This window comes from Arachis hypogaea, chromosome 20 (genome assembly GCF_003086295.3).
Source record: "Arachis hypogaea cultivar Tifrunner chromosome 20, arahy.Tifrunner.gnm2.J5K5, whole genome shotgun sequence".
Classification (NCBI taxonomy): Eukaryota; Viridiplantae; Streptophyta; class Magnoliopsida; order Fabales; family Fabaceae; genus Arachis; species Arachis hypogaea.
This window is the reverse complement of record NC_092055.1, coordinates 121,555,528-121,564,725: the sequence shown is the minus strand read 5'-3', so window position 1 is coordinate 121,564,725 and position 9,198 is coordinate 121,555,528.

Below are 9,198 nucleotides of genomic sequence, written 5' to 3'. Positions count from 1 at the left end.
AGGAACTTGCTAGGCCACCCGTACGCATGACCCATGCGTACATGTGACACTTGTCACATGATCTCATTAAAGAAAATACGATGGGGGCGATTTCTGAGCTCATCCAGGCTTAAATCCAACTCATTTCTGAAGTATTTGAAGCCAAAATCAAGAAGAAAGAAAGGGGGAGCAATTAGTGTAGCTTAGGAATTATGTTTTAGGTTAGTTCTAGAGAGAGAAGCTCCTTCTTCTCTCTAGAAATTAGGGTTTCTAGTTTAATTGTCTCTTTAATTTAGGTTTTAATTCTTATTTTCATGTAGTTTCTTTTACCTCCCCTTGTTCTATTGCCTTAATTCCCTTAAGTTTTCTTGTTAATTTCTCTTTTATGCAACTTTTTAGTTTATGAACACTCTTGTTAATTTTTATTTCATTTAATACAATTTTATGTTTTCATATTTATTGATGTTTGTTTGAGTTATTATTGTTATTTTCTTGCATTTGGTAGTAGTAGATTTTATTATTCATGCAATTTAATATGCTTTTCTTTTTATGCACACCAAGTATTTGATAAAATGCTTGGCTTAGGTTTAGAGTAGATTTTGAGCATTCTTGGCTTGAAAAGAGAAATTAGATGCTCTTGAGTCATTAATACCCAACTTATGTTGGTACTCTAGAGTTGTTAGTTAATCTTGTTTCCATTGATGCTACTTAAGGATTGGGATTAACTAGGCTTATTTGACTTTCTCCCAATGTTGGAAATAACAAAATAGGATTAGCTCTTGATAACTATTTTGTTATAATTAATGACTAGGATAGAAAACCTTGATTCTCAATCCTTGCCATGAATGCCTCTTTAGCATTTGTTATCTTTAATTGTTAGTTTTATCTTCTTGCAATTTAATTCTTAGACTTTTCACCATCAACCCCCCCTTGATATCATAACCAATAATTGAGAACTCGATTGTAATTTCTAGGGAGAATGACCCGAGAGCAATACTCTCGGTTATTTTTATTGGGTTGAACTTATGAGAACCAAAATTAAACTTTGATTGAGGGTTGTTTGTTGGTTTAGATCTATACTTTGATGAGATTATTTTTGTGTAAAAATTCTAAACCGATGAATTACCTCCCATTAGTATTCCACATTTTGCAGCTTCAGAAGTACACTTCTGATGCAACTCGTGTGATAGAGCGCGAATTAGTTCAGCTGAAGGAAAATCTAACGTTTTAAGTGGCTCTGGTTAGAATTGATGATGTTAGCATTAAGAAACTGCGCGAAAAGAAAGTTTCAATGGTGAAAATGGCTTGGAGTTGAGCCAAAGTAGAGGAGCATACGTGGGAGCTTGAATCTAATATGAGGGCGGACTATCCACAACTTTTTACTGGTAATTAAATTTTGAAGACAAAATTCCTAATTAGATGGGTAGTATGTAAAAAACCTGATTAAATTATAATTAGTAAATTATTTATGAGTCAAAGAGGTTAAGAAATTAAAATTTATAATTCAGAAAAGTGAAAATAATTAGGATGCAAATTAAAACACTAACCTTAAAGGTTTTGGCAAAAAGTTAGGCCATACAGGCTAAAATGAGTGTACCAAGCCTCACTTGGGCCCAAGGCCCACTCATAACATCCACCCACTTAGCCATTTTAGCATAACACTCCCCCCCCCCCTTTCATTGAAGAGAAGAAACCAATGAAGAAGAGAGGAAGAGAGTTCCCTAACCATTGTCACTATTCACCTTTCCCTTCAATTTCCCATGTCTTCCAATTCGGAGCTCCGATTGACAAACCGTTTGTGGCCACACATTCGTCTCGGAGTCCTCTTTAATTCCATTTGAACAAATTGGTAAGAAACTCAAAATTTCTTGCCCAGATTACTCTCTTCATTAATTTCGCATTTTTTGTTTGGGTATTGTGGAAATTTTGAATTTTTGTTATTTAGGGGAGGTTCAACCTTGAGTTCTAGTAGAGTTTCAATTCAAGGTTGTGTAAGAAAAGGTAAGAAATCTCAATCCCCCAGTTTTTCCACTATATGCGAAAACCTAGGTTAAATTATGTGAAAATTATGTGATTAGATGGAATAGAGCTTGTTTGGAATGAATTTTGGGTAAAGTGGAACTAGCCCTGTGCATTTTGGTGCGAAATTGGATTCAAGGATCACTTTGGTGTGGAATTGGCGAAGTTTGGAGTGGAGGTTAGAGTTGCCCGGAGGAAATCAAAGTGTTGGAGGAGCCACCGACTAGAGGTACAGGTTTTAGTTTCAAGTAGGCATTATGTAAGATTATGTGAATGCTTAGGCTAATTGCCCCTCAGGTAGGATTGAATGGAATTGGTTGATGTTGTATTAATTTATTGTGATTTTTATGAATTGAGTGGTTAGTGAATGATATGAATGTCTATATAAATGAGTCGAATCGAATATGAGTTGTGGTATGCTTGATTATGATTGATATTAAGATGGAAATTGGGCTGGAGGCTATGATAGGATGAGGAATCTCCTATAAGGTGAGTTAAGGTAAGTTGGTGCAAGCACCATGCTGTGAAATTGATGGTTTGGTTTTGATTATTAATGAATTAAATGTTGGGATTGATTGATGACATTGAAATTTAGTTGATTAAGTTTTGTATAGTTAAGAAATGATGATTGAGTGTTTGGAAGGCCTAGCAATGGTATTGGTATAGTTTGGAGTATGTTGGATTTAAAAATTTGTCAAAATGAGCATTGTGCAATATTTGGTAAAAATAAGTTTTTGACCAAATTCAACAGGCCATAACTTGGTGCTTGGTGTTTGGAATTGAATGAAATTAGTCTTGAATTAAAGCTAAGGGAAAGATCTTTAAAACTATATAAGAATGAGAGAAAATAGAATTTTGTAGAGGAAATTATGAATGTGTAAAAATTGAGGTTTAGGGATGAAATCTGAAATGTTACAGAAAACCAAAATTTTGGCATGTGTGCCACGCACACAATGGTGCCCACACACAGAACAGATTGAGTAAAAATGATTGTGTGTACGCATAGGGATTATGCAGACACACAAGCTGGGAATGGCATTCTGGTGGGTGCGTATGCACAACCCCTATTTTCTCAAAAATTTCTCTATTTTTCACTGTTTGGTTTTTTTGGCAAGCTTGTAAACTTTCGTAATCCCTAATTAAGGTCCGATGACTAGTTTTTAGGCACGGAAATGAGTGTGAACTTATAGATTTGATTAAATTGATATTTTGGAAGAGGTTGTGGATCAAAGTGAATGGTTATTATTGAAGACTTGTGGCTAATGTAATTACTGAGAAAAGATTTTTACTGTGAAATGAACTGAGATGTATTCTGGCAAAGTCAGTGGTATAAACCACTTGCATACGGATTGGTGTTACTCTTGGCAACGACGCGGCAAGAACGGTGGTGAATCCCGCTTGTACTGAGCCGAGTTATGCCAAAACAAGGACGGTGGTTGATCCCGCTTGTTTTGTGGCTCTCTAATCATAAGGGTGGCCGGACTCGCAATTCCCAGAGTAATGCCTCTAGGAGAAGGTGACAGAACATTAATCCCTCTTAGACTGGCATGTGATAAGTTTGGGGTAATGCCTTATGGGGATGCACAACAGAGAGACAATGTCCAAACTAGCTACCAAATGTGTCAGGTTCTGGCAGTATAACTGCGTGAGCTCATGGCCAGTAAGACAAGTATGCATCATATGCATTTATGTGAAATTATTTGAGTATGCATTGTTTTGGTTTGCTTACTTATATATCTCTGCTTAATTACTAACTGTTGTATATGTTATAACTGTTATTGATTGTGTTTGCACCCTATTAATTGTGTTTGCATCTATTGGTTACAATTACTAAAATCAATACCAAAATTATGTGGTATTGAATTGAAAATAGACGGGTTGAGTGAAGTGTGGGATGAGATTAAGAATTGGACCATGAATATAGTGAAGTATGTAGAGTGTTTTACCAGGTTTTGGATTAGTATAACCCTAGGCTTGGATCTCGGTTTTTAGAACTTAGGATTGCTTAGTGGGTTCGGGTAGTTTTACATCGTCTCTATTTAAAACTGTGATGAGCGGATATTTTATACGCTTTTTGGGGTTAATTTCATATAGTTTTTAGTATGTTTTAGTTAGTTTTTAGTTTATTCTCATAAGTTTCTAAAATTTATATTTCTGGACTTTACTATGAGTTTGTGTATTTTTCTGTAATTTCAGGTATTTTCTGGCTGAAATTAAGGGAGCTGAGCAAAAATCTGATTCAGGCTGAAAAAGGACTGCTGATGCTGTTGGATCCTGACCTCTCTGCACTCGGAATGGAATTTCTGGAGCTACAAGAGACCAATTGATGCACTTCCAATTGCGTTGGAAAGTAGACATCTAGGGCTTTCCAGCAATATATAATAGTCCATACTTTGCTCAAGGATAGACGACGTAAACTGGCGTTCAACGCCAGTTCCATGATGCAGTCTGGCGTCCAGCGCCAGAAACACGTTACAAGTTGGAGTTCAACGCCAGAAACAGGTTACAGCCTGGCGTTGAACGCCCAAAATAGCCCAGGCACATGAAAAGTTTTAGTCTCAGCCCCAGCACACACCAAGTGGGCCCCAGAAGTGGATTTCTGTACTATCTATCATAGTTTACTCATTTTCTGTAAACCTAGGTTACTAGTTTAGTATTTAAACAACTTTTAGAGATTTATTTTGTATCTCATGACATTTTAGATCTAAACTTTGTACTCTTTGACAGCATGAGTTTCTAAACTCCATTGTTGGGGATGAAGAGCTCTGCTGTGTCTCGATGAATTAATGCAAGTATTTCTGTTTTCCATTCAAACATGCGTGTTCCTATCTAAGATATCCATTCGCACTTCAACATGAATGTGATGAACGTGACAATTATCATCATTCCCCCATGAACGCGTGCCTGACAACCACTTCCGTTCCACCGTAGAATGAATGAATATCTCTTGGATCTCTTAATCAGAATCTTCGTGGTATAAGCTAGATTGATGGCAGCATTCAAGAGAATCCGGAAAGTCTAAACCTTGTCTGTGGTATTCCGAGTAGGATTCAGTGATTGAATGACTGTGACGAGCTTCAAACTCGCGAGTGCTGGGCGTAGTGACAGACGCAAAAGGATAGTAAATCCTATTCCAGTACGATTGAGAACCTGCAGATGATTAGCCGTGCGGTGACAGCGCACCTGGACCCTTTTCACTGGAAGGACGGATGGTAGCCATTGACAACGGTGATCCACCAACACACAGCTTGCCATAGCAGGACGTGCGTGCGTGAATCAGAAAACAGAGGAAAGCAGAATTTCAGAAGACAAAGCATCTCCAAAACTCCAATATATTCTCCATTACTGCATACAAGTATAATTTGTGTTCTGCCCTTTTTACTTTTCACAATTCAAATTAAAAAGTTTTATTGATATTATATCCTGACTAAAAGTTACGAGATAACCATAGCTTGCTTCAAGCCAACAATCTCCGTGGGATCGACCCTTACTCACGTAAGGTATTACTTGGACAACCCAGTGCACTTGCTGGTTAGTTGTGCGAAGTTGTAAGAGAGTAATGTGAACATTGACATTACAATTTCATGCACCAAGTTTTTGGCGCCGTTGCCGGGGATTGTTTGAGTTTGAACAACTGACGGTGAATCTTGTTGCTTAGATTAGGAAAATTTTGTCTTTTGGGTCAGAGTCTTTTATATTCTTTTCAAAAAAATTTTTCAAAAAATACTTTTTCTTAGTTATTAAAAATACTTCTTCAAAACAAGTGTTACATTTACAGCTCTATTGGCTAGAGCATTGGTTTATGTTCTTGATGATTGGGCACCGGTTTTATTAAAAATCTGTTTCAAAAATAATTTTTCTTGATCTTGTGCCAAACTTTAAGTTTGGTGTTTTCTTGTTAATCTTTCTATAATTTTCGAAAATTTTAGTTTGGTTTTCTAAAAATTTTAAGTTTGGTGTTCCTTCTTCATGTTCTTGTTGTTCTTGTGAGTCTTCAAGGCGTTCTTGAGTTTTCCTTGTGTCTTGATCTTAAAATTTTTAAGTTTGGTGTTCCTTGGTGTTTTCCCTCCAAAATTTTCGAAAACAAGGAGCATTAGATCTAAAAATTTTAGATCTTGTGTTATTTTATTGTTTTTCTCTTTCCTTATTAAATTCAAAAATATCTTTTCCCTCTATTTTAAAGTAATTTTTCGAAAATCAATTTTAAAATTCAAATTTTTTTCTATTTCAAAATTTAAAACCCTTTTCGAAAAAAAAAATCATATCTTTTTCAACACTTCCTAACCACTTTCTTTCTCCTCATTTTTTTTCGAAAATCTTCACCCATTTTTATTTATTTTATTTTAATTTATTTTATTTTTGAAATAAATAAATAAATAAATAAATAAAAATAATTTTTTTTATTTTACATCATCTACCTTTCTCCATCATGGATCTAAGTGGAAATGAACAGTCCAGAAGGACTCTGGGGTCATATGCTAACCCCTCTACTGCTTCATATGGGAGTAGTATCTGCATACCCTCCATTGGAGTCAGTAGCTTTGAGTTGAATCCTCAGCTCATTATCATGGTGCAGCAAAGCTACCAGTATTCCGGTCTTCTACAGGAAGAACCTACAGAGTTTCTGGCATAGTTTTTACAAATTGCTGACACAATACATGATAAGGAAGTAGATCAGGATGTCTACAGATTATTACTATTTCCATTTGCTGTAAAAGACCAAGCCAAGAGTTGGTTAAATAACCAACCTAAGGCTAGCATAAGGACATGGAAACAGCTGACAGAAAAATTCCTGAATCAATACTTTCCTCCAAAACGGATGACACAGCTAAGGCTGGACATCCAAGGCTTTAAACAAGGAGATAATGAATCTCTTTATGATGCCTGGGAGAGATACAGAGAGATGCTAAGAAAATGCCCCTCTGAAATGTTTTCAGAGTGGGTTCAGCTAGACATCTTCTATTATGGGCTTACAGAAAGAGCTCAGATCTCTCTAGATTACTCAGCTGGTGGATCTATCCACATGAGAAAGACAATTGAAGAAGCTCAATAGCTCATTAATATAGTTGCCAGAAATCAGCATCTGTATCTAAGCAGTGACCCTCCCATGAAAGAAAAGGCTAAACCAGTAACTGCTGAACTCAGTCCGGTAGAACAAGCTGCTGAATTCAATCAGCAATTGGATTTTCTAACAAAGCAGTTAGCCGAATTCAAGGATAGACTACAAGAGACAAGGATGGCTAATATAAATATGGAAGTACAATTAAAGCAAACAAAGCAGCAGCTGTCAAAACAAATAACAGAAGAATGCCAAGCAGTTCAATTAAGAAGTGGAAAGACATTAAATACCCCACCTCAAGGTACCAGAAAGCCGAGAAATGAGCAAACTACCCAAAATCCATCTGAGGACAGTAAGAGCCCAGAGAGAAATAATTCTGGCACTAAAACACCAGAGATTGGGTGGAAGGCTGGTGCTGAACGCCCAGACCATGCTAAGGACTGGCGTTCAACGCCAGAAACAAGCAAGGAACTGGCGTTGAACACCCAAAAGAAGCACAGTTCTGGCGTTCAGACGCCAAGAACAGATGAAAAGTTGGCGTCTAACGTCACTCCAGCTTCTAACTCTGGCACTCAATTGCCAGAGAGGGATCAGACATACACAAGTTCTGATGACAACCCATCTAAAAAGGCTTCTTCAACCACTTCTGTAGGAAATAAACCTACAGCAACCAAGGTTGAGGAATATAAAGCCAAGATACCTTATCCTCAAAAACTCCGCCAAGAGAAGCAAGATAAGCAATTTGCTCGCTTTGCAGATTATCTCAGGACTCTTGAAATAAAGATTCCGTTTGCAGAAGCACTTGAGAAAATACCTTCTTACGCCAAGTTCATGAAAGAGATCTTGAGTCATAAGAAGGATTGGAGAGAAACTGAAAGAGTTCTCCTCACTGAAGAATGCAGTGCAGTCATTCTGAAAAGCTTTCCTGAAAAGCTTAAAGATCCCAGAAGCTTTCTGATACCATGCACATTAGAGGGAAATTGCACCAGGACAGCTTTATGCGATCTTGGGGCAAGCATCAACCTAATACCTGCATCCACTATCAGAAAGCTTGGTTTAACTGAAGAAGTTCAACCAACCCGGATATGTCTCCAACTTGCTGATGGCTCCATTAAATACCCATCAGGCGTGATTGAGGACATGATTGTCAGGGTTGGGCCATTCGCCTTTCCCACTGACTTTGTAGTATTAGAGATGGAGGAGCACAAGAGTGCTACTCTCATTCTAGGAAGACCTTTCCTAGCAACTGGACGAACTCTCATTGATGTCCAACAGGGAGAAATAACCCTGAGAGTCAATAGGGATGAGTTTAAGTTGAATGCTGTCAATGCCATGCAGCATCCAGACACACCAAAAGACTGCATGAAAGTTGATCTTATCGATTCTTTGGTAGAAGAGATCAACATGGCTGAGAGTCTCGAATCAGAGCTGGAAAACATCTTTAAAGATGTTCCACCTGATCTAGAGGATTCAGAGGAATTGAAAGAGTCTCTAAAATTTCCTCAGGAAGAGGAAAAACCTCCTAAACCCGAGCTCAAACCATTACCACCATCCCTGAAATATGCATTTCTGGGAGAAGGTGATACTTTCCCAGTGATCATAAGCTCCGCCTTAAATCCACAGGAAGAGAAAGCACTAATTCAAGTGCTAAGGACACACAAGACAGCTCTTGGGTGGTCCATAAGTGACCTTAAGGGCATAAGCCCAGCTAGATGCATGCACAAGATCTTATTGGAGGACAATGCTAAGCCAGTGGTTCAACCACAGAGGCGGCTAAATCCTGCAATGAAGGAAGTGGTGCAGAAAGAGGTCACCAAATTACTGGAGGTTGGGATTATTTATCCTATTTCTGATAGCCCCTGGGTGAGTCCTGTTCAAGTTGTCCCTAAAAAGGGAGGCATGACAGTGGTTCATAATGAAAAAATGAACTGGTTCCTACAAGAACAGTTACAGGGTGGCGCATGTGTATTGATTACAGAAGGCTCAATACAGCCACCAGAAAGGATCATTTTCCTTTACCATTCATAGACCAGATGCTAGAAAGACTAGCAGGTCATAATTATTACTGCTTTTTGGATGGCTATTCAGGCTACAACCAAATTGTAGTAGATCCCCAGGATCAAGAGAAAACAGGATTCACA